This window comes from Phyllobates terribilis, unplaced genomic scaffold, assembly GCF_046119375.1.
Source record: "Phyllobates terribilis strain yellow unplaced genomic scaffold, ASM4611937v1 Scaffold_1631__1_contigs__length_240842, whole genome shotgun sequence".
Taxonomy (NCBI): Eukaryota; Metazoa; Chordata; class Amphibia; order Anura; family Dendrobatidae; genus Phyllobates; species Phyllobates terribilis.
Genome location: NW_027364391.1, coordinates 198952 through 223669, shown reverse-complemented (window position 1 = coordinate 223669; position 24718 = coordinate 198952). Strand labels below are relative to the sequence as shown.

Here is a 24718-nt window from a genome sequence, read left to right as displayed (position 1 = left end):
AACCAGCGCACATACCTGTTAGCTCAGGTGAGTTTAAAAGGCTGCTGTTGATAACAAGGGCATTTGCTAAATAGATGGTGTGTGTGCAACAATATACTGAAAGGTCAATTATATTGTGCAGCTTATCTCACCACCTGTAGTTATTTAGGTGAAAGCTCCAAAATGCTTGCCTAATACGTCTGTTTATCCAAAAGGAAGTATAGAGGGAGAGCTAGATAGATAGCATTGCATTACATTACATGGCAATGCAATGCACAGTTGCTGAAGTTGAACCAAAATGAGCTTGTCATCTGGCTTCTGCAACTTTTAACATGAAAAATCCAATGAGGAGAAGAAAAGCAAAGCCAAAGAGTCCATCCCAAAATCCGACAAACAAGCCAAATGAACAAAAAGCATTGAATTCAATTCTTTCTGATTTTAGAAACTGCATTAAAGAAGGGGTGCACCGGTCCTGGAGATACTGCAATACCAGGTCAATGCGTGGAGTGGACAGAGCAAGCTCTTTTTCCATCTCCCTGTTCTAAAAATCCATTTAATATATGGTCCCCAGATAGGGGACGTATCAGATATTAAACTGATAAGAACAGATACTACACTTGATCTTAGCCAAAAGGCCGAGAAGCGATAACCAGAATTGGTTTCCGACTACGGTGCCACCCAAGGATTCTGAAAAGTCCATTTGTGGAGATGGCCACCTGGACTCCCGTTAAGAAGACATGCTGTCAACCTCTAGATCCCTCACATGCCTGCACTTTTCGGCTTGCTGCTGCTGCAATCCACGCGTTTTAGATCTGCATAACTCCACCTCTTTTAGCACAGTACCCTCAACCCCCGGCTGTTCCCACCCGCCTCAACACCGTTGGAAGGGAGGAGAACCAATTAAGGCGGGGGGGGGGGGGTGGAACGAGCAGCTGTCTACCCTTAGCAGGAGGGTTGCTGATTAATTACCTCTCCTGCTGCTGCTGCTGCTGCTGGCTGTCCAGCAGCAGACTGAAGGTGGCTGCTGCTGTGCGCAGGTATATAAAGGCTCAGAGCCTATTATGACACGCGCAGCCAGCGTTCCATTGCCACATTCCATCTACTGCAGGCGGGATACCTGGATGGCTGAATGTCACTGAGAAGCTCACAGAGACCGCCATAAGCAACAGTTTAAAAGAATGCCACAGACTAATCAACCAAACTTTTTGGGTTGGTTTCTCTTTTATAGTCTGCAGGCATTAAATGAAAGAAGTCAGTGTTCCAGCAGAGGGAGACAACGTTTCAGAAAAGGCATTGTAGCAAACCAAAAAAGAAATTTTAAGCGCAGCAGAGTAACCAGCGCACATACCTGTTAGCTCAGGTGAGTTTAAAAGGCTGCTGTTGATAACAAGGGCATTTGCTAAATAGATGGTGTGTGTGCAACAATATACTGAAAGGTCAATTATATTGTGCAGCTTATCTCACCACCTGTAGTTATTTAGGTGAAAGCTCCAAAATGCTTGCCTAATATGTCTGTTTATCCAAAAGGAAGTATAGAGGGAGAGCTAGATAGATAGCATTGCATTACATTACATGGCAATGCAATGCACAGTTGCTGAAGTTGAACCAAAATGAGCTTGTCATCTGGCTTCTGCAACTTTTAACATGAAAAATCCAATGAGGAGAAGAAAAGCAAAGCCAAAGAGTCCATCCCAAAATCCGACAAACAAGCCAAATGAACAAAAAGCATTGAATTCAATTCTTTCTGATTTTAGAAACTGCATTAAAGAAGGGGTGCACCGGTCCTGGAGATACTGCAATACCAGGTCAATGCGTGGAGTGGACAGAGCAAGCTCTTTTTCCATCTCCCTGTTCTAAAAATCCATTTAATATATGGTCCCCAGATAGGGGACGTATCAGATATTAAACTGATAAGAACAGATACTACACTTGATCTTAGCCAAAAGGCCGAGAAGCGATAACCAGAATTGGTTTCCGACTACGGTGCCACCCAAGGATTCTGAAAAGTCCATTTGTGGAGATGGCCACCTGGACTCCCGTTAAGAAGACATGCTGTCAACCTCTAGATCCCTCACATGCCTGCACTTTTCGGCTTGCTGCTGCTGCAATCCACGCGTTTTAGATCTGCATAACTCCACCTCTTTTAGCACAGTACCCTCAACCCCCGGCTGTTCCCACCCGCCTCAACACCGTTGGAAGGGAGGAGAACCAATTAAGGCGGGGGGGGGGGTGGAACGAGCAGCTGTCTACCCTTAGCAGGAGGGTTGCTGATTAATTACCTCTCCTGCTGCTGCTGCTGCTGCTGGCTGTGCAGCAGCAGACTGAAGGTGGCTGCTGCTGTGCGCAGGTATATAAAGGCTCAGAGCCTATTATGACACGCGCAGCCAGCGTTCCATTGCCACATTCCGTCTACTGCAGGCGGGATACCTGGATGGCTGAATGTCACTGAGAAGCTCACAGAGACCGCCATAAGCAACAGTTTAAAAGAATGCCACAGACTAATCAACCAAACTTTTTGGGTTGGTTTCTCTTTTATAGTCTGCAGGCATTAAATGAAAGAAGTCAGTGTTCCAGCAGAGGGAGACAACGTTTCAGAAAAGGCATTGTAGCAAACCAAAAAAGAAATTTTAAGCGCAGCAGAGTAACCAGCTCACATACCTGTTAGCTCAGGTGAGTTTAAAAGGCTGCTGTTGATAACAAGGGCATTTGCTAAATAGATGGTGTGTGTGCAACAATATACTGAAAGGTCAATTATATTGTGCAGCTTATCTCACCACCTGTAGTTATTTAGGTGAAAGCTCCAAAATGCTTGCCTAATATGTCTGTTTATCCAAAAGGAAGTATAGAGGGAGAGCTAGATAGATAGCATTGCATTACATTACATGGCAATGCAATGCACAGTTGCTGAAGTTGAACCAAAATGAGCTTGTCATCTGGCTTCTGCAACTTTTAACATGAAAAATCCAATGAGGAGAAGAAAAGCAAAGCCAAAGAGTCCATCCCAAAATCCGACAAACAAGCCAAATGAACAAAAAGCATTGAATTCAATTCTTTCTGATTTTAGAAACTGCATTAAAGAAGGGGTGCACCGGTCCTGGAGATACTGCAATACCAGGTCAATGCGTGGAGTGGACAGAGCAAGCTCTTTTTCCATCTCCCTGTTCTAAAAATCCATTTAATATATGGTCCCCAGATAGGGGACGTATCAGATATTAAACTGATAAGAACAGATACTACACTTGATCTTAGCCAAAAGGCCGAGAAGCGATAACCAGAATTGGTTTCCGACTACGGTGCCACCCAAGGATTCTGAAAAGTCCATTTGTGGAGATGGCCACCTGGACTCCCGTTAAGAAGACATGCTGTCAACCTCTAGATCCCTCACATGCCTGCACTTTTCGGCTTGCTGCTGCTGCAATCCACGCGTTTTAGATCTGCATAACTCCACCTCTTTTAGCACAGTACCCTCAACCCCCGGCTGTTCCCACCCGCCTCAACACCGTTGGAAGGGAGGAGAACCAATTAAGGCGGGGGGGGGGGGGGTGGAACGAGCAGCTGTCTACCCTTAGCAGGAGGGTTGCTGATTAATTACCTCTCCTGCTGCTGCTGCTGCTGCTGGCTGTCCAGCAGCAGACTGAAGGTGGCTGCTGCTGTGCGCAGGTATATAAAGGCTCAGAGCCTATTATGACACGCGCAGCCAGCGTTCCATTGCCACATTCCGTCTACTGCAGGCGGGATACCTGGATGGCTGAATGTCACTGAGAAGCTCACAGAGACCGCCATAAGCAACAGTTTAAAAGAATGCCACAGACTAATCAACCAAACTTTTTGGGTTGGTTTCTCTTTTATAGTCTGCAGGCATTAAATGAAAGAAGTCAGTGTTCCAGCAGAGGGAGACAACGTTTCAGAAAAGGCATTGTAGCAAACCAAAAAAGAAATTTTAAGCGCAGCAGAGTAACCAGCTCACATACCTGTTAGCTCAGGTGAGTTTAAAAGGCTGCTGTTGATAACAAGGGCATTTGCTAAATAGATGGTGTGTGTGCAACAATATACTGAAAGGTCAATTATATTGTGCAGCTTATCTCACCACCTGTAGTTATTTAGGTGAAAGCTCCAAAATGCTTGCCTAATATGTCTGTTTATCCAAAAGGAAGTATAGAGGGAGAGCTAGATAGATAGCATTGCATTACATTACATGGCAATGCAATGCACAGTTGCTGAAGTTGAACCAAAATGAGCTTGTCATCTGGCTTCTGCAACTTTTAACATGAAAAATCCAATGAGGAGAAGAAAAGCAAAGCCAAAGAGTCCATCCCAAAATCCGACAAACAAGCCAAATGAACAAAAAGCATTGAATTCAATTCTTTCTGATTTTAGAAACTGCATTAAAGAAGGGGTGCACCGGTCCTGGAGATACTGCAATACCAGGTCAATGCGTGGAGTGGACAGAGCAAGCTCTTTTTCCATCTCCCTGTTCTAAAAATCCATTTCATATATGGTCCCCAGATAGGGGACGTATCAGATATTAAACTGATAAGAACAGATACTACACTTGATCTTAGCCAAAAGGCCGAGAAGCGATAACCAGAATTGGTTTCCGACTACGGTGCCACCCAAAGATTCTGAAAAGTCCATTTGTGGAGATGGCCACCTGGACTCCCGTTAAGAAGACATGCTGTCAACCTCTAGATCCCTCACATGCCTGCACTTTTCGGCTTGCTGCTGCTGCAATCCACGCGTTTTAGATCTGCATAACTCCACCTCTTTTAGCACAGTACCCTCAACCCCCAGCTGTTCCCACCCGCCTCAACACCGTTGGAAGGGAGGAGAACCAATTAAGGCGGGGGGGGGGGGTGGAACGAGCAGCTGTCTACCCTTAGCAGGAGGGTTGCTGATTAATTACCTCTCCTGCTGCTGCTGCTGCTGCTGGCTGTCCAGCAGCAGACTGAAGGTGGCTGCTGCTGTGCGCAGGTATATAAAGGCTCAGAGCCTATTATGACACGCGCAGCCAGCGTTCCATTGCCACATTCCGTCTACTGCAGGCGGGATACCTGGATGGCTGAATGTCACTGAGAAGCTCACAGAGACCACCATAAGCAACAGTTTAAAAGAATGCCACAGACTAATCAACCAAACTTTTTGGGTTGGTTTCTCTTTTATAGTCTGCAGGCATTAAATGAAAGAAGTCAGTGTTCCAGCAGAGGGAGACAACGTTTCAGAAAAGGCATTGTAGCAAACCAAAAAAGAAATTTTAAGCGCAGCAGAGTAACCAGCTCACATACCTGTTAGCTCAGGTGAGTTTAAAAGGCTGCTGTTGATAACAAGGGCATTTGCTAAATAGATGGTGTGTGTGCAACAATATACTGAAAGGTCAATTATATTGTGCAGCTTATCTCACCACCTGTAGTTATTTAGGTGAAAGCTCCAAAATGCTTGCCTAATATGTCTGTTTATCCAAAAGGAAGTATAGAGGGAGAGCTAGATAGATAGCATTGCATTACATTACATGGCAATGCAATGCACAGTTGCTGAAGTTGAACCAAAATGAGCTTGTCATCTGGCTTCTGCAACTTTTAACATGAAAAATCCAATGAGGAGAAGAAAAGCAAAGCCAAAGAGTCCATCCCAAAATCCGACAAACAAGCCAAATGAACAAAAAGCATTGAATTCAATTCTTTCTGATTTTAGAAACTGCATTAAAGAAGGGGTGCACCGGTCCTGGAGATACTGCAATACCAGGTCAATGCGTGGAGTGGACAGAGCAAGCTCTTTTTCCATCTCCCTGTTCTAAAAATCCATTTAATATATGGTCCCCAGATAGGGGACGTATCAGATATTAAACTGATAAGAACAGATACTACACTTGATCTTAGCCAAAAGGCCGAGAAGCGATAACCAGAATTGGTTTCCGACTACGGTGCCACCCAAGGATTCTGAAAAGTCCATTTGTGGAGATGGCCACCTGGACTCCCGTTAAGAAGACATGCTGTCAACCTCTAGATCCCTCACATGCCTGCACTTTTTGGCTTGCTGCTGCTGCAATCCACGCGTTTTAGATCTGCATAACTCCACCTCTTTTAGCACAGTACCCTCAACCCCCGGCTGTTCCCACCCGCCTCAACACCGTTGGAAGGGAGGAGAACCTATTAAGGCGGGGGGGGGGGGTGGAACGAGCAGCTGTCTACCCTTAGCAGGAGGGTTGCTGATTAATTACCTCTCCTGCTGCTGCTGCTGCTGCTGGCTGTCCAGCAGCAGACTGAAGGTGGCTGCTGCTGTGCGCAGGTATATAAAGGCTCAGAGCCTATTATGACACGCGCAGCCAGCGTTCCATTGCCACATTCCGTCTACTGCAGGCGGGATACCTGGATGGCTGAATGTCACTGAGAAGCTCACAGAGACCGCCATAAGCAACAGTTTAAAAGAATGCCACAGACTAATCAACCAAACTTTTTGGGTTGGTTTCTCTTTTATAGTCTGCAGGCATTAAATGAAAGAAGTCAGTGTTCCAGCAGAGGGAGACAACGTTTCAGAAAAGGCATTGTAGCAAACCAAAAAAGAAATTTTAAGCGCAGCAGAGTAACCAGCTCACATACCTGTTAGCTCAGGTGAGTTTAAAAGGCTGCTGTTGATAACAAGGGCATTTGCTAAATAGATGGTGTGTGTGCAACAATATACTGAAAGGTCAATTATATTGTGCAGCTTATCTCACCACCTGTAGTTATTTAGGTGAAAGCTCCAAAATGCTTGCCTAATATGTCTGTTTATCCAAAAGGAAGTATAGAGGGAGAGCTAGATAGATAGCATTGCATTACATTACATGGCAATGCAATGCACAGTTGCTGAAGTTGAACCAAAATGAGCTTGTCATCTGGCTTCTGCAACTTTTAACATGAAAAATCCAATGAGGAGAAGAAAAGCAAAGCCAAAGAGTCCATCCCAAAATCCGACAAACAAGCCAAATGAACAAAAAGCATTGAATTCAATTCTTTCTGATTTTAGAAACTGCATTAAAGAAGGGGTGCACCGGTCCTGGAGATACTGCAATACCAGGTCAATGCGTGGAGTGGACAGAGCAAGCTCTTTTTCCATCTCCCTGTTCTAAAAATCCATTTAATATATGGTCCCCAGATAGGGGACGTATCAGATATTAAACTGATAAGAACAGATACTACACTTGATCTTAGCCAAAAGGCCGAGAAGCGATAACCAGAATTGGTTTCCGACTACGGTGCCACCCAAGGATTCTGAAAAGTCCATTTGTGGAGATGGCCACCTGGACTCCCGTTAAGAAGACATGCTGTCAACCTCTAGATCCCTCACATGCCTGCACTTTTCGGCTTGCTGCTGCTGCAATCCACGCGTTTTAGATCTGCATAACTCCACCTCTTTTAGCACAGTACCCTCAACCCCCGGCTGTTCCCACCCGCCTCAACACCGTTGGAAGGGAGGAGAACCAATTAAGGCGGGGGGGGGGGGTGGAACGAGCAGCTGTCTACCCTTAGCAGGAGGGTTGCTGATTAATTACCTCTCCTGCTGCTGCTGCTGCTGCTGGCTGTCCAGCAGCAGACTGAAGGTGGCTGCTGCTGTGCGCAGGTATATAAAGGCTCAGAGCCTATTATGACACGCGCAGCCAGCGTTCCATTGCCACATTCCGTCTACTGCAGGCGGGATACCTGGATGGCTGAATGTCACTGAGAAGCTCACAGAGACCGCCATAAGCAACAGTTTAAAAGAATGCCACAGACTAATCAACCAAACTTTTTGGGTTGGTTTCTCTTTTATAGTCTGCAGGCATTAAATGAAAGAAGTCAGTGTTCCAGCAGAGGGAGACAACGTTTCAGAAAAGGCATTGTAGCAAACCAAAAAAGAAATTTTAAGCGCAGCAGAGTAACCAGCTCACATACCTGTTAGCTCAGGTGAGTTTAAAAGGCTGCTGTTGATAACAAGGGCATTTGCTAAATAGATGGTGTGTGTGCAACAATATACTGAAAGGTCAATTATATTGTGCAGCTTATCTCACCACGTGTAGTTATTTAGGTGAAAGCTCCAAAATGCTTGCCTAATATGTCTGTTTATCCAAAAGGAAGTATAGAGGGAGAGCTAGATAGATAGCATTGCATTACATTACATGGCAATGCAATGCACAGTTGCTGAAGTTGAACCAAAATGAGCTTGTCATCTGGCTTCTGCAACTTTTAACATGAAAAATCCAATGAGGAGAAGAAAAGCAAAGCCAAAGAGTCCATCCCAAAATCCGACAAACAAGCCAAATGAACAAAAAGCATTGAATTCAATTCTTTCTGATTTTAGAAACTGCATTAAAGAAGGGGTGCACCGGTCCTGGAGATACTGCAATACCAGGTCAATGCGTGGAGTGGACAGAGCAAGCTCTTTTTCCATCTCCCTGTTCTAAAAATCCATTTAATATATGGTCCCCAGATAGGGGACGTATCAGATATTAAACTGATAAGAACAGATACTACACTTGATCTTAGCCAAAAGGCCGAGAAGCGATAACCAGAATTGGTTTCCGACTACGGTGCCACCCAAGGATTCTGAAAAGTCCATTTGTGGAGATGGCCACCTGGACTCCCGTTAAGAAGACATGCTGTCAACCTCTAGATCCCTCACATGCCTGCACTTTTCGGCTTGCTGCTGCTGCAATCCACGCGTTTTAGATCTGCATAACTCCACCTCTTTTAGCACAGTACCCTCAACCCCCGGCTGTTCCCACCCGCCTCAACACCGTTGGAAGGGAGGAGAACCAATTAAGGCGGGGGGGGGGGTGGAACGAGCAGCTGTCTACCCTTAGCAGGAGGGTTGCTGATTAATTACCTCTCCTGCTGCTGCTGCTGCTGCTGGCTGTCCAGCAGCAGACTGAAGGTGGCTGCTGCTGTGCGCAGGTATATAAAGGCTCAGAGCCTATTATGACACGCGCAGCCAGCGTTCCATTGCCACATTCCGTCTACTGCAGGCGGGATACCTGGATGGCTGAATGTCACTGAGAAGCTCACAGAGACCGCCATAAGCAACAGTTTAAAAGAATGCCACAGACTAATCAACCAAACTTTTTGGGTTGGTTTCTCTTTTATAGTCTGCAGGCATTAAATGAAAGAAGTCAGTGTTCCAGCAGAGGGAGACAACGTTTCAGAAAAGGCATTGTAGCAAACCAAAAAAGAAATTTTAAGCGCAGCAGAGTAACCAGCTCACATACCTGTTAGCTCAGGTGAGTTTAAAAGGCTGCTGTTGATAACAAGGGCATTTGCTAAATAGATGGTGTGTGTGCAACAATATACTGAAAGGTCAATTATATTGTGCAGCTTATCTCACCACCTGTAGTTATTTAGGTGAAAGCTCCAAAATGCTTGCCTAATATGTCTGTTTATCCAAAAGGAAGTATAGAGGGAGAGCTAGATAGATAGCATTGCATTACATTACATGGCAATGCAATGCACAGTTGCTGAAGTTGAACCAAAATGAGCTTGTCATCTGGCTTCTGCAACTTTTAACATGAAAAATCCAATGAGGAGAAGAAAAGCAAAGCCAAAGAGTCCATCCCAAAATCCGACAAACAAGCCAAATGAACAAAAAGCATTGAATTCAATTCTTTCTGATTTTAGAAACTGCATTAAAGAAGGGGTGCACCGGTCCTGGAGATACTGCAATACCAGGTCAATGCGTGGAGTGGACAGAGCAAGCTCTTTTTCCATCTCCCTGTTCTAAAAATCCATTTAATATATGGTCCCCAGATAGGGGACGTATCAGATATTAAACTGATAAGAACAGATACTACACTTGATCTTAGCCAAAAGGCCGAGAAGCGATAACCAGAATTGGTTTCCGACTACGGTGCCACCCAAGGATTCTGAAAAGTCCATTTGTGGAGATGGCCACCTGGACTCCCGTTAAGAAGACATGCTGTCAACCTCTAGATCCCTCACATGCCTGCACTTTTCGGCTTGCTGCTGCTGCAATCCACGCGTTTTAGATCTGCATAACTCCACCTCTTTTAGCACAGTACCCTCAACCCCCGGCTGTTCCCACCCGCCTCAACACCGTTGGAAGGGAGGAGAACCAATTAAGGCGGGGGGGGGGTGGAACGAGCAGCTGTCTACCCTTAGCAGGAGGGTTGCTGATTAATTACCTCTCCTGCTGCTGCTGCTGCTGCTGGCTGTCCAGCAGCAGACTGAAGGTGGCTGCTGCTGTGCGCAGGTATATAAAGGCTCAGAGCCTATTATGACACGCGCAGCCAGCGTTCCATTGCCACATTCCGTCTACTGCAGGCGGGATACCTGGATGGCTGAATGTCACTGAGAAGCTCACAGAGACCGCCATAAGCAACAGTTTAAAAGAATGCCACAGACTAATCAACCAAACTTTTTGGGTTGGTTTCTCTTTTATAGTCTGCAGGCATTAAATGAAAGAAGTCAGTGTTCCAGCAGAGGGAGACAACGTTTCAGAAAAGGCATTGTAGCAAACCAAAAAAGAAATTTTAAGCGCAGCAGAGTAACCAGCTCACATACCTGTTAGCTCAGGTGAGTTTAAAAGGCTGCTGTTGATAACAAGGGCATTTGCTAAATAGATGGTGTGTGTGCAACAATATACTGAAAGGTCAATTATATTGTGCAGCTTATCTCACCACCTGTAGTTATTTAGGTGAAAGCTCCAAAATGCTTGCCTAATATGTCTGTTTATCCAAAAGGAAGTATAGAGGGAGAGCTAGATAGATAGCATTGCATTACATTACATGGCAATGCAATGCACAGTTGCTGAAGTTGAACCAAAATGAGCTTGTCATCTGGCTTCTGCAACTTTTAACATGAAAAATCCAATGAGGAGAAGAAAAGCAAAGCCAAAGAGTCCATCCCAAAATCCGACAAACAAGCCAAATGAACAAAAAGCATTGAATTCAATTCTTTCTGATTTTAGAAACTGCATTAAAGAAGGGGTGCACCGGTCCTGGAGATACTGCAATACCAGGTCAATGCGTGGAGTGGACAGAGCAAGCTCTTTTTCCATCTCCCTGTTCTAAAAATCCATTTAATATATGGTCCCCAGATAGGGGACGTATCAGATATTAAACTGATAAGAACAGATACTACACTTGATCTTAGCCAAAAGGCCGAGAAGCGATAACCAGAATTGGTTTCCGACTACGGTGCCACCCAAGGATTCTGAAAAGTCCATTTGTGGAGATGGCCACCTGGACTCCCGTTAAGAAGACATGCTGTCAACCTCTAGATCCCTCACATGCCTGCACTTTTCGGCTTGCTGCTGCTGCAATCCACGCGTTTTAGATCTGCATAACTCCACCTCTTTTAGCACAGTACCCTCAACCCCCGGCTGTTCCCACCCGCCTCAACACCGTTGGAAGGGAGGAGAACCAATTAAGGCGGGGGGGGGGGGTGGAACGAGCAGCTGTCTACCCTTAGCAGGAGGATTGCTGATTAATTACCTCTCCTGCTGCTGCTGCTGCTGCTGGCTGTCCAGCAGCAGACTGAAGGTGGCTGCTGCTGTGCGCAGGTATATAAAGGCTCAGAGCCTATTATGACACGCGCAGCCAGCGTTCCATTGCCACATTCCGTCTACTGCAGGCGGGATACCTGGATGGCTGAATGTCACTGAGAAGCTCACAGAGACCGCCATAAGCAACAGTTTAAAAGAATGCCACAGACTAATCAACCAAACTTTTTGGGTTGGTTTCTCTTTTATAGTCTGCAGGCATTAAATGAAAGAAGTCAGTGTTCCAGCAGAGGGAGACAACGTTTCAGAAAAGGCATTGTAGCAAACCAAAAAAGAAATTTTAAGCGCAGTAGAGTAACCAGCTCACATACCTGTTAGCTCAGGTGAGTTTAAAAGGCTGCTGTTGATAACAAGGGCATTTGCTAAATAGATGGTGTGTGTGCAACAATATACTGAAAGGTCAATTATATTGTGCAGCTTATCTCACCACCTGTAGTTATTTAGGTGAAAGCTCCAAAATGCTTGCCTAATATGTCTGTTTATCCAAAAGGAAGTATAGAGGGAGAGCTAGATAGATAGCATTGCATTACATTACATGGCAATGCAATGCACAGTTGCTGAAGTTGAACCAAAATGAGCTTGTCATCTGGCTTCTGCAACTTTTAACATGAAAAATCCAATGAGGAGAAGAAAAGCAAAGCCAAAGAGTCCATCCCAAAATCCGACAAACAAGCCAAATGAACAAAAAGCATTGAATTCAATTCTTTCTGATTTTAGAAACTGCATTAAAGAAGGGGTGCACCGGTCCTGGAGATACTGCAATACCAGGTCAATGCGTGGAGTGGACAGAGCAAGCTCTTTTTCCATCTCCCTGTTCTAAAAATCCATTTAATATATGGTCCCCAGATAGGGAACGTATCAGATATTAAACTGATAAGAACAGATACTACACTTGATCTTAGCCAAAAGGCCGAGAAGCGATAACCAGAATTGGTTTCCGACTACGGTGCCACCCAAGGATTCTGAAAAGTCCATTTGTGGAGATGGCCACCTGGACTCCCGTTAAGAAGACATGCTGTCAACCTCTAGATCCCTCACATGCCTGCACTTTTCGGCTTGCTGCTGCTGCAATCCACGCGTTTTAGATCTGCATAACTCCACCTCTTTTAGCACAGTACCCTCAACCCCCGGCTGTTCCCACCCGCCTCAACACCGTTGGAAGGGAGGAGAACCAATTAAGGCGGGGGGGGGGGTGGAACGAGCAGCTGTCTACCCTTAGCAGGAGGGTTGCTGATTAATTACCTCTCCTGCTGCTGCTGCTGCTGGCTGTCCAGCAGCAGACTGAAGGTGGCTGCTGCTGTGCGCAGGTATATAAAGGCTCAGAGCCTATTATGACACGCGCAGCCAGCGTTCCATTGCCACATTCCGTCTACTGCAGGCGGGATACCTGGATGGCTGAATGTCACTGAGAAGCTCACAGAGACCGCCATAAGCAACAGTTTAAAAGAATGCCACAGACTAATCAACCAAACTTTTTGGGTTGGTTTCTCTTTTATAGTCTGCAGGCATTAAATGAAAGAAGTCAGTGTTCCAGCAGAGGGAGACAACGTTTCAGAAAAGGCATTGTAGCAAACCAAAAAAGAAATTTTAAGCGCAGCAGAGTAACCAGCTCACATACCTGTTAGCTCAGGTGAGTTTAAAAGGCTGCTGTTGATAACAAGGGCATTTGCTAAATAGATGGTGTGTGTGCAACAATATACTGAAAGGTCAATTATATTGTGCAGCTTATCTCACCACCTGTAGTTATTTAGGTGAAAGCTCCAAAATGCTTGCCTAATATGTCTGTTTATCCAAAAGGAAGTATAGAGGGAGAGCTAGATAGATAGCATTGCATTACATTACATGGCAATGCAATGCACAGTTGCTGAAGTTGAACCAAAATGAGCTTGTCATCTGGCTTCTGCAACTTTTAACATGAAAAATCCAATGAGGAGAAGAAAAGCAAAGCCAAAGAGTCCATCCCAAAATCCGACAAACAAGCCAAATGAACAAAAAGCATTGAATTCAATTCTTTCTGATTTTAGAAACTGCATTAAAGAAGGGGTGCACCGGTCCTGGAGATACTGCAATACCAGGTCAATGCGTGGAGTGGACAGAGCAAGCTCTTTTTCCATCTCCCTGTTCTAAAAATCCATTTAATATATGGTCCCCAGATAGGGGACGTATCAGATATTAAACTGATAAGAACAGATACTACACTTGATCTTAGCCAAAAGGCCGAGAAGCGATAACCAGAATTGGTTTCCGACTACGGTGCCACCCAAGGATTCTGAAAAGTCCATTTGTGGAGATGGCCACCTGGACTCCCGTTAAGAAGACATGCTGTCAACCTCTAGATCCCTCACATGCCTGCACTTTTCGGCTTGCTGCTGCTGCAATCCACGCGTTTTAGATCTGCATAACTCCACCTCTTTTAGCACAGTACCCTCAACCCCCGGCTGTTCCCACCCGCCTCAACACCGTTGGAAGGGAGGAGAACCAATTAAGGCGGGGGGGGGGGTGGAACGAGCAGCTGTCTACCCTTAGCAGGAGGGTTGCTGATTAATTACCTCTCCTGCTGCTGCTGCTGCTGCTGCTGGCTGTCCAGCAGCAGACTGAAGGTGGCTGCTGCTGTGCGCAGGTATATAAAGGCTCAGAGCCTATTATGACACGCGCAGCCAGCGTTCCATTGCCACATTCCGTCTACTGCAGGCGGGATACCTGGATGGCTGAATGTCACTGAGAAGCTCACAGAGACCGCCATAAGCAACAGTTTAAAAGAATGCCACAGACTAATCAACCAAACTTTTTGGGTTGGTTTCTCTTTTATAGTCTGCAGGCATTAAATGAAAGAAGTCAGTGTTCCAGCAGAGGGAGACAACGTTTCAGAAAAGGCATTGTAGCAAACCAAAAAAGAAATTTTAAGCGCAGCAGAGTAACCAGCTCACATACCTGTTAGCTCAGGTGAGTTTAAAAGGCTGCTGTTGATAACAAGGGCATTTGCTAAATAGATGGTGTGTGTGCAACAATATACTGAAAGGTCAATTATATTGTGCAGCTTATCTCACCACCTGTAGTTATTTAGGTGAAAGCTCCAAAATGCTTGCCTAATATGTCTGTTTATCCAAAAGGAAGTATAGAGGGAGAGCTAGATAGATAGCATTGCATTACATTACATGGCAATGCAATGCACAGTTGCTGAAGTTGAACCAAAATGAGCTTGTCATCTGGCTTCTGCAACTTTTAACATGAAAAATCCAATGAGGAGAAGAAAAGCAAAGCCAAAGAGTCCATCCCAAAATCCGACAAACAAGCCAAATGAACAAAAAGCATTGAATTCAATTCTTTCTGATTTTAGAAACTGCATTAAAGAAGGGGTGCACCGGTCCTGGAGATACTGCAATACCAGGTCAATGCGTGGAGTGGACAGAGCAAGCTCTTTTTCCATCTCCCTGTTCTAAAAATCCATTTAATATATGGTCCCCAGATAGGGGACGTATCAGATATTAAACTGATAAGAACAGATACTACACTTGATCTTAGCCAAAAGGCCGAGAAGCGATAACCAGAATTGGTTTCCGACTACGGTGCCACCCAAGGATTCTGAAAAGTCCATTTGTGGAGATGGCCACCTGGACTCCCGTTAAGAAGACATGCTGTCAACCTCTAGATCCCTCACATGCCTGCACTTTTCGGCTTGCTGCTGCTGCAATCCACGCGTTTTAGATCTGCATAACTCCACCTCTTTTAGCACAGTACCCTCAACCCCCGGCTGTTCCCACCCGCCTCAACACCGTTGGAAGGGAGGAGAACCAATTAAGGCGGGGGGGGGGTGGGTGGAACGAGCAGCTGTCTACCCTTAGCAGGAGGGTTGCTGATTAATTACCTCTCCTGCTGCTGCTGCTGCTGGCTGTCCAGCAGCAGACTGAAGGTGGCTGCTGCTGTGCGCAGGTATATAAAGGCTCAGAGCCTATTATGACACGCGCAGCCAGCGTTCCATTGCCACATTCCGTCTACTGCAGGCGGGATACCTGGATGGCTGAATGTCACTGAGAAGCTCACAGAGACCGCCATAAGCAACAGTTTAAAAGAATGCCACAGACTAATCAACCAAACTTTTTGGGTTGGTTTCTCTTTTATAGTCTGCAGGCATTAAATGAAAGAAGTCAGTGTTCCAGCAGAGGGAGACAACGTTTCAAAAAAGGCATTGTAGCAAACCAAAAAAGAAATTTTAAGCGCAGCAGAGTAACCAGCTCACATACCTGTTAGCTCAGGTGAGTTTAAAAGGCTGCTGTTGATAACAAGGGCATTTGCTAAATAGATGGTGTGTGTGCAACAATATACTGAAAGGTCAATTATATTGTGCAGCTTATCTCACCACCTGTAGTTATTTAGGTGAAAGCTCCAAAATGCTTGCCTAATATGTCTGTTTATCCAAAAGGAAGTATAGAGGGAGAGCTAGATAGATAGCATTGCATTACATTACATGGCAATGCAATGCACAGTTGCTGAAGTTGAACCAAAATGAGCTTGTCATCTGGCTTCTGCAACTTTTAACATGAAAAATCCAATGAGGAGAAGAAAAGCAAAGCCAAAGAGTCCATCCCAAAATCCGACAAACAAGCCAAATGAACAAAAAGCATTGAATTCAATTCTTTCTGATTTTAGAAACTGCATTAAAGAAGGGGTGCACCGGTCCTGGAGATACTGCAATACCAGGTCAATGCGTGGAGTGGACAGAGCAAGCTCTTTTTCCATCTCCCTGTTCTAAAAATCCATTTAATATATGGTCCCCAGATAGGGGACGTATCAGATATTAAACTGATAAGAACAGATTTTTTGATTGAATATATCTTTTATTAGCACAAAAAATAAGTTAACAGACAGTGTACAGTGCCGCAGCCCAGTACACACAGAATTCTACATCATATTTACATAGCATGAGGATACGACGCACTAACTAGACACATCACACCCCTATGCTACACAAAACACTCAATCTGAAAGAAAAAGCATGTCAATCAATACAGTACGACGAATCGTGATAACTGATGGGGATTGGGAAAAAGGGGATGGGGAGGGGAAAATCACAGGCCCAAAGCTTTATTGAAAGACAAGACACATAAGGGGAGAGGGGGAGGAGGGGTTTAGTCCTCATCCTCGTCCTCCGGACCGTCCACGATGGAATAGTCTCTGAGCAGGCTGTGGATCAGCCTGCGGCAGTCCTGGATGGACATCCTCTCCCTCCTCAAGATGAGCCGGTTCCTGGCGACCCAAACGGCATCCTTGAAGCAGTTCATAAGGCGCCAAGCCTCCTGGATGGCTCCGACGGTATGAACCCCAGGGAAGAGTCCGTAACGCACAGAATGGTGCGATAGGCTCGCCCTGGGGACAGAGTTCCTCAGGTCGTCCTCAAGGGCAGTCAACAGGCGCTGTGCAAATCCGCAGTCCCAAAAAGTGTGCAAAGATGTTTCCTCCACGAAGGGGCACCTTGGGCAGTACCGGGTCTTGCACAGGTTCCGGGCATGCATGAATGACCGGACGGGCAGTCCGCCCTGAATCGCCATCCACGACAATTCCTTGTGCCCGTTCGTCAGCCTGTCAGACGACACATTTGTCCACACAGTCTCCAGCGTGTCCTGGTGAAGTCCTGTGATGTTCTCCACGTCATCCTTGGCTCTGATGAGCTTGTGGATAGTTTTGGGCTTCCACAAGTCGGGCTTGAGTCCCTCCAGTTGATGTTCCCCCACAAATCGAACGACGTCTCCGTAGAACCATGGCGTCGTCCAGTTGTAGGGGAAGGAGCTGTCCCACTTGTCCCAGCCGAGTCGCCTCCAAAGAGGAAGCAGGAAGAAGCGAGACATGGACCTGCCCGCGGAGCCATTCTTGACTTGCAAAGTCCGGCGGACACAATCACACACAAAAGAGGATCGCAGGAGGGTGGGGATATCTGGAACGCCCTTCCCACCCTTGCGAGGCTCCTTGTACATGACGGCCCGCCTGACTCTGTCCATCTTGGATCCCCAGACAAAGTGAAACACTGTCCTGGTAATGGCCCTGCACACAGTGACGTGTGGGGGCCAGGCCTGCGCCGTGTACTGCAAGACGGGCAGGACCTCATTACGCAGGACGAGTGCCTTACCCTCACAAGTGAGGTGTCTGAGGCTCCAGAGTCCGATCCGTTGCTTCACCTTGGCCAAGCGTTCTTGCCAGGACTTGAGGGCCGCTCCTTCCTTCCCGAACCAGACTCCCAGCACCTTGAGGAAATCCGGTTGAATGTTGAAGGGGAAGGGGGCGGAGGAGGCCGGCTGCCAATCCCCGAAGAGCATGGCTTCCGACTTCCTACAGTTGACTTTGGCCCCTGAAGCCCGGCCGAACCTCTCACACGTCTGGACGAGGGCGTCGACTGAACCACGATCAGCGCAGAAGACGGTGACGTCGTCCATGTAGAGCGAGCACTTGACCTCGTGTCGTCCCGGACCCGGTGCGGTGATCCCTCTGATCTCTCCATTCTGCCGGATAGCCTCTGCGAAGAGTTCTATAACACAAACAAAAAGAAGAGGTGATAGAGGGCAGCCTTGTCTGACCCCAGAGAGGAAGGGGTCAGTCTTCCAGCCGTTCACCAACACCGAGCTGTGGATATCAAAATACATCAGACGGACATACGAACAAAACATGTTACCCAAACCTAACCGGTGCAGAGCTCGGCCCATGAACTCGTGGGAAACCCGGTCGAAGGCCTTCTCCTGATCCAAGGAGACCAGGGCCGCGTGTGCGCGGCGGACCTTGATGTACTCGACCGTGTCCCGCACGAGAGCGAGGCTGTCTGCGATGCGACGTCCAGGGATGCCGCAGGTCTGGTCCGGGTGGATGATCCGTCCGATGACCGTCTTAAGTCGTGTCGCCATCGTCTTGGCCAGGATCTTGTAGTCCACGTTGAGCAGAGTGATGGGACGCCAATTCCTCAGGTCGCACCTCTCTCCCTTCCGCTTGTACAGGATCGTGACCATTCCTTCCCTCAAAGATGGAGGCATTCTACCCTCCACCACCATCTCCTCGTACAGGTCCAACAGGTCCGGACAGATGACGTCTCCCTGCGCTACATAGAGCTGGAAGACCATCACTGCCCGGGGTCCTGCCGGTCCTAAAGGATTTAGCGGCAGAGAGCAATTCGCCCACCATCAGAGGTTTGTCCAAGGCTGCCGTGCCTGCAGGATCAAGATGGTTAGTGATACCTGACAGGGACTTATCAGCAGCGTCGGGGTCGGTAGTCTTGTGGGAGTAGAGTTCGCTGTAGAAGTCGCTGACGACCCTCATCACGTCCTCCTTCCCACGTCGCATGTTTCCGCTCTCGTCTCGCAGCTCGTTCAGGGGCGTGTGACCGGCATGAAGTTTCCTGAAAAAGAATGAGTTACATTTCTCACCCTTCTCCAGATTCTCCACTTTGGAACGGAAGACGATTCGCTTGGACTCCTCCTCAAAGTGCCTTTTCAGGCTCTTCTTGGTCTCCTCCAGCTCCTCCCTCACGTCCCAGCCGCAGTGAAGAAGGTCCTGCAGCGACCGCAGCTCGCGCTGCAGCCCTCTGAAGTCCCTCCTCTTCTCACACGCCTGTTGTCGACCCTTGGCCTGAAAGAAACAGCGAAACTCAAGTTTAACATATTCCCACCAATCAGAGACTGTTTGGAAGCTACCCTTGTAGGACTGCCACATTGCGTAGGCTGCTCTCAGCTCCTCCACGACTTCATCCTGAGCCAGCAGAGCACAATTCAGCTTCCAGGAGCCGGGGCCGGACGGAAAACCGTCGCCGAGGACACCTTGTAAGTGAATGGCTCTGTGGTCGGAGAAGAAGCAGGGGACCATCGAGTGCCTACTCTGCCTGACTGCCCGAGAGGTGAACACAAAGTCAATCCTGGAGCGGAGTGAGCCATCGGGTCGGCTCCACGAATAGTTCGTGGAGCCTCTCCCCATGGAGCCCACCACGTCCTGAAGAGAGGCCTCGGTTACCATCTCGATGAGCAGCTTGGACGTGATGTCCAACTTGGCAGATGTGCCAGAACTACGACCATCCTCCTCGATGGGGCAGTTGAAATCCCCGGCCATCACTAAGGTCCTGGTGGTGGCAAGCTGAAGCCGCAGGGTCTGGAAAAGCTCCAAACGCTCATTCTTCAGTGGGGACGCATACACGTTGATGAACCTGACAGGTTCTCCTGCCCAGTTGCCATCTACAACAAGAGCCCTGCCGCAGATGAGCTCCTGGACGGACTCAAGCGTGAATGCGCCCCCCCTGATCAGAATTGCGACCCCCGCAGACTTGCAGTCACCCCCACCGGACCAGTAGGATGGACCGTGGGACCACTCCCTGGCCAGATGTTTGAAGGACCTAGAGGAGGGAAGGGAACATTCCTGCAACATATAAACATCACACAACTGGGAAGTAAGGAAGGCATAAATAGTCTGACGTCTGAACTTGTCCTTGATGCTCCTGACATTAATGGAAAATAAGTTAATATTAGCCATCATGTAGGGAAAAAAGAAAAAGTTAGCGCAGGCAATACACCTTAGTTACCACTCCGGTCGGGTAGTCCCTCGTCGGTGTTGACTGCTGGTGACGGGATCACCAGCAGGCCCTCTTCCTCCATCTGGTCAAGCAGCGCGGCCTCGATCTCGGCGACCACCAGTTCCTCCTCTTCTGGCTCGGCCACCAGGGTCTCAACCATGTGCTCCATCTCTTCTGGCTGAGGGAGGGTATCCTCCTTTTCGCCTACGAAATCCAGAATCTTCTTTTTGGAGGATTCAGTAGCAGGGCTGTCCTCCACCTTCCTCTTTCCCCGGGTTGGAACTGGGGAGACAAGAAGGGGAAAATCCTCCTCGGAATAGATAGCGGCGGGTGGAGGAAAGGTTAATTCCACCGCTACCATGGTCTGGGGAGGGAGAGTGGCTGCCGGGGCAGGGGAAAGGACACCTGCTGAGGAGTAGGGGAAGGAGGAAGAGGAAGTGGAATCCTCAGCAGGGGTGGCCGGGGTGGGGGGGGATTTGACGGGGGTGGCAGGGGGAGGGATCGAGAGAGGGGTGACAGAACTCTTACCCTCCTTTGACTTTTTCTTCTGCTTCGGAGCTGCTGGGACCGTCGCTGGGGCTTTGGCCACCGACTCCTTGACCGCTTTGGCCTTGGTCGTCTCAGCCTTGGCCGCTGGGGCCTTGGTCGTCGCGTCCTTGACCTTCACAGGCCTGGTCGTCGGGGCCTTGTCCTCCGGAGCTGGGGTTGTCGCAACCACCGATGCCCAGGATCTCTCACGCTTGGGGCAATCCTTGTACAGATGAGCCGCCAGCCCACACAGGTTGCAGGACGTCTTCTTCGGGCAGTCCTTCGAGCTGTGTCCCGTCACTCGACAAATCCTGCAGGCATCCTCCTTGCAGTCCTTCATCTCGTGGCCATTCTTGCCGCATCTCCTGCAGTTCCGCGGCATGTCCGGGTAATAGATGAGGCCGTAGGAGTTGCCCAGGGAGAATGTCGGGGGCAGGTGCCGAAGTCCGTCTGAGTACACCAGGTCCCTGTGAAGTCTAACGGTCACCGACCACTTACCTGTCCAGAAGCCGAGTCCATTCAGGATGTGAGAGGGTTCCTTCACAACCAAACAGAAGCGTCTCAGGAAGGTACAGATGTCTTGGCCTGGGGTGTGCGGGTTGCACATGGAGACCGTGATCCTCCTTTCGTCCCTCTGGATAGGGCAGCTACCTGTAAAGGCAGAGAAAGAATTATCTGGTCCTTTTGCGCTTACCATTTCCCAGAACCTCCTGCAGGTGTTCACAGTGGCGAAGGTGACGAAGAAGATCCCCGTCAAGAAGGTCTGGATGCTGAGGGTGTCCGACCTGGAGAATCCTCGATCCAGCAGCATCTTCTGGCAGAACACGTCCGAGGACATGTCCGGCACCCTCCCATCCACTTCCTTCAGCTTCAGGGCCACCGTCTGCCGCATCCATGGCTCCAGGGCTGGAGCTTCGTGGCGGGGCTTCTGGGGTCCCTTCTGCTGGCCAGCCGTGGAGGCAGAGTCCTTGGGGTCAGAATCGGCTCCTGGCTGCGCCCTCCTGGCTGTCCCCTGCTCCAGGCTCTTCTTTTCGGCCTTCCTCGCAGCGCTTGCCATGGCTTTCCTCCTGCAGTTACTTCTTGGAGCTGGATCTGGAACTCTTCCCGGAATGGGTGGAGCTATGCAGATTCTTCTCCCGTCGTGTTCTGGACAAATTCCCCGAAAGGTCTTTGTCTCGATGATTTTCTTCCTCGAAGATTCCACAGGACAGTCCGATTCTTCTCCGAGTCTTCGTCTTCTTCTGGATTCTTTAGAGCTTCTTCCTCCCACCGATATCCGCCTTCCTTCTCCGATGTCAGCTGGGCTCCGAAGCTCTTCTCCTTCCGAGTTCGATCGCTCTCGTCAAGTGTAGATCGTAGCTCTTGTGTTCTTAAAAGAACAGATTTTTTGATTGAAGCTGCATCCAAGGCACTGAAAAATGTGACCGAAGTCACACCAAAACAGCGCACGAGGCGAGGATTCATGTGGACCCTTCCCGGAGGAGAGGGTCCCCAATAAACCATCCCCATCCCTCCGAGCCAGAAGGTCACAGCGAGGGTCAGGGATCTCCGATACTCTCCCTAGCCGAAGCCGGAGAAGAGCCGTTTTCGTGCTCCCAGCTTCCATCTAGGCTGCCACCCTAGTGGAGCTGGAGCCTGTGTTGGTTTCTCAGCCCAAAGCTGACCGGACCTCCGACCGGGTTTATAAAAATTCCCCTTCCTAGCCCGGAGGCCAGGAATAGGGGGGGTTGCTCAGAAAGTATGATTGGCAAAGGTGCGGCGTGCTACGAAGCCAAGTCTTTCTGGGGTTCCCAGTCCCAGTAAGCTTGGACTCCCACCAGGGCGCCTACTCCTGGGGCACATTGCTCCAAAGCCCTCACACTTACCCAGCCTAGTGACTTCGATCCTGGAGGGCCATGTTTTCCATCAGATAACTCTATGAGCCACCTGGCGTACTAACAAGTGCACCAAACCAGTGTGTAATATGCATCAATTTACTAGGGCAGCCCAAGGACAAAACTGCCTTTTCAAAAGATACTACACTTGATCTTAGCCAAAAGGCCGAGAAGCGATAACCAGAATTGGTTTCCGACTACGGTGCCACCCAAGGATTCTGAAAAGTCCATTTGTGGAGATGGCCACCTGGACTCCCGTTAAGAAGACATGCTGTCAACCTCTAGATCCCTCACATGCCTGCACTTTTCGGCTTGCTGCTGCTGCAATCCACGCGTTTTAGATCTGCATAACTCCACCTCTTTTAGCACAGTACCCTCAACCCCCGGCTGTTGACACCCGCCTCAACACCGTTGGAAGGGAGGAGAACCAATTAAGGCGGGGGGGGGTGGAACGAGCAGCTGTCTACCCTTAGCAGGAGGGTTGCTGATTAATTACCTCTCCTGCTGCTGCTGCTGCTGCTGGCTGTCCAGCAGCAGACTGAAGGTGGCTGCTGCTGTGCGCAGGTATATAAAGGCTCAGAGCCTATTATGACACGCGCAGCCAGCGTTCCATTGCCACATTCCGTCTACTGCAGGCGGGATACCTGGATGGCTGAATGTCACTGAGAAGCTCACAGAGACCGCCATAAGCAACAGTTTAAAAGAATGCCACAGACTAATCAACCAAACTTTTTGGGTTGGTTTCTCTTTTATAGTCTGCAGGCATTAAATGAAAGAAGTCAGTGTTCCAGCAGAGGGAGACAACGTTTCAGAAAAGGCATTGTAGCAAACCAAAAAAGAAATTTTAAGCGCAGCAGAGTAACCAGCTCACATACCTGTTAGCTCAGGTGAGTTTAAAAGGCTGCTGTTGATAACAAGGGCATTTGCTAAATAGATGGTGTGTGTGCAACAATATACTGAAAGGTCAATTATATTGTGCAGCTTATCTCACCACCTGTAGTTATTCAGGTGAAAGCTCCAAAATGCTTGCCTAATATGTCTGTTTATCCAAAAGGAAGTATAGAGGGAGAGCTAGATAGATAGCATTGCATTACATTACATGGCAATGCAATGCACAGTTGCTGAAGTTGAACCAAAATGAGCTTGTCATCTGGCTTCTGCAACTTTTAACATGAAAAATCCAATGAGGAGAAGAAAAGCAAAGCCAAAGAGTCCATCCCAAAATCCGACAAACAAGCCAAATGAACAAAAAGCATTGAATTCAATTCTTTCTGATTTTAGAAACTGCATTAAAGAAGGGGTGCACCGGTCCTGGAGATACTGCAATACCAGGTCAATGCGTGGAGTGGACAGAGCAAGCTCTTTTTCCATCTCCCTGTTCTAAAAATCCATTTAATATATGGTCCCCAGATAGGGGACGTATCAGATATTAAACTGATAAGAACAGATTTTTTGATTGAATATATCTTTTATTAGCACAAAAAATAAGTTAACAGACAGTGTACAGTGCCGCAGCCCAGTACACACAGAATTCTACATCATATTTACATAGCATGAGGATACGACGCACTAACTAGACACATCACACCCCTATGCTACACAAAACACTCAATCTGAAAGAAAAAGCATGTCAATCAATACAGTTCGACGAATCGTGATAAGGGATGGGGATTGGGAAAAAGGGGATGGGGAGGGGAAAATCACAGGCCCAAAGCTTTATTGAAAGACAAGACACATAAGGGGAGAGGGGGAGGAGGGGTTTAGTCCTCATCCTCGTCCTCCGGACCGTCCACGATGGAATAGTCTCTGAGCAGGCTGTGGATCAGCCTGCGGCAGTCCTGGATGGACATCCTCTCCCTCCTCAAGATGAGCCGGTTCCTGGCGACCCAAACGGCATCCTTGAAGCAGTTCATAAGGCGCCAAGCCTCCTGGATGGCTCCGACGGTATGAACCCCAGGGAAGAGTCCGTAACGCACAGAATGGTGCGATAGGCTCGCCCTGGGGACAGAGTTCCTCAGGTCGTCCTCAAGGGCAGTCAACAGGCGCTGTGCAAATCCGCAGTCCCAAAAAGTGTGCAAAGATGTTTCCTCCACGAAGGGGCACCTTGGGCAGTACCGGGTCTTGCACAGGTTCCGGGCATGCATGAATGACCGGACGGGCAGTCCGCCCTGAATCGCCATCCACGACAATTCCTTGTGCCCGTTCGTCAGCCTGTCAGACGACACATTTGTCCACACAGTCTCCAGCGTGTCCTGGTGAAGTCCTGTGATGTTCTCCA

The 24718-nt window shown here is 48.1% G+C and overlaps 14 non-coding genes and 1 pseudogene across 14 annotated transcripts; all 15 read right to left on the bottom strand.

The window, feature by feature from the left end:
* Nucleotides 1-435: 435 nt before the first annotated feature.
* On the bottom strand, nucleotides 436-626 carry LOC141244912 (U2 spliceosomal RNA). Its single transcript, XR_012308807.1, has one exon. It is a non-coding gene; the product is annotated as a U2 spliceosomal RNA (small nuclear RNA).
* A 1121-nt stretch (nucleotides 627-1747) lies between these two features.
* LOC141244911 (U2 spliceosomal RNA) lies at nucleotides 1748-1938 on the bottom strand. The gene has a single exon (XR_012308806.1). It is a non-coding gene; the product is annotated as a U2 spliceosomal RNA (small nuclear RNA).
* Nucleotides 1939-3057: 1119 nt separating this feature from the next.
* Nucleotides 3058-3248, bottom strand: LOC141244910 (U2 spliceosomal RNA). Its single transcript, XR_012308805.1, has one exon. It is a non-coding gene; the product is annotated as a U2 spliceosomal RNA (small nuclear RNA).
* Nucleotides 3249-4370: 1122 nt separating this feature from the next.
* On the bottom strand, nucleotides 4371-4561 carry LOC141244931 (U2 spliceosomal RNA). The gene has a single exon (XR_012308825.1). It is a non-coding gene; the product is annotated as a U2 spliceosomal RNA (small nuclear RNA).
* A 1120-nt stretch (nucleotides 4562-5681) lies between these two features.
* LOC141244908 (U2 spliceosomal RNA) lies at nucleotides 5682-5872 on the bottom strand. The gene has a single exon (XR_012308804.1). It is a non-coding gene; the product is annotated as a U2 spliceosomal RNA (small nuclear RNA).
* Nucleotides 5873-6992: 1120 nt separating this feature from the next.
* Nucleotides 6993-7183, bottom strand: LOC141244907 (U2 spliceosomal RNA). The gene has a single exon (XR_012308803.1). It is a non-coding gene; the product is annotated as a U2 spliceosomal RNA (small nuclear RNA).
* A 1120-nt stretch (nucleotides 7184-8303) lies between these two features.
* On the bottom strand, nucleotides 8304-8494 carry LOC141244906 (U2 spliceosomal RNA). Its single transcript, XR_012308802.1, has one exon. It is a non-coding gene; the product is annotated as a U2 spliceosomal RNA (small nuclear RNA).
* A 1119-nt stretch (nucleotides 8495-9613) lies between these two features.
* LOC141244905 (U2 spliceosomal RNA) lies at nucleotides 9614-9804 on the bottom strand. The gene has a single exon (XR_012308801.1). It is a non-coding gene; the product is annotated as a U2 spliceosomal RNA (small nuclear RNA).
* Nucleotides 9805-10922: 1118 nt separating this feature from the next.
* On the bottom strand, nucleotides 10923-11113 carry LOC141244904 (U2 spliceosomal RNA). The gene has a single exon (XR_012308800.1). It is a non-coding gene; the product is annotated as a U2 spliceosomal RNA (small nuclear RNA).
* A 1120-nt stretch (nucleotides 11114-12233) lies between these two features.
* Nucleotides 12234-12424, bottom strand: LOC141244930 (U2 spliceosomal RNA). The gene has a single exon (XR_012308824.1). It is a non-coding gene; the product is annotated as a U2 spliceosomal RNA (small nuclear RNA).
* Nucleotides 12425-13540: 1116 nt separating this feature from the next.
* On the bottom strand, nucleotides 13541-13731 carry LOC141244902 (U2 spliceosomal RNA). Its single transcript, XR_012308798.1, has one exon. It is a non-coding gene; the product is annotated as a U2 spliceosomal RNA (small nuclear RNA).
* A 1122-nt stretch (nucleotides 13732-14853) lies between these two features.
* On the bottom strand, nucleotides 14854-15044 carry LOC141244901 (U2 spliceosomal RNA). Its single transcript, XR_012308797.1, has one exon. It is a non-coding gene; the product is annotated as a U2 spliceosomal RNA (small nuclear RNA).
* A 1119-nt stretch (nucleotides 15045-16163) lies between these two features.
* On the bottom strand, nucleotides 16164-16356 carry LOC141244955 (U2 spliceosomal RNA). Its single transcript, XR_012308848.1, has one exon. It is a non-coding gene; the product is annotated as a U2 spliceosomal RNA (small nuclear RNA).
* A 6146-nt stretch (nucleotides 16357-22502) lies between these two features.
* LOC141244969 (U2 spliceosomal RNA) lies at nucleotides 22503-22618 on the bottom strand (annotated as a pseudogene).
* A 1117-nt stretch (nucleotides 22619-23735) lies between these two features.
* LOC141244954 (U2 spliceosomal RNA) lies at nucleotides 23736-23928 on the bottom strand. Its single transcript, XR_012308847.1, has one exon. It is a non-coding gene; the product is annotated as a U2 spliceosomal RNA (small nuclear RNA).
* Between the last annotated feature and the right edge of the window lie 790 nt (nucleotides 23929-24718).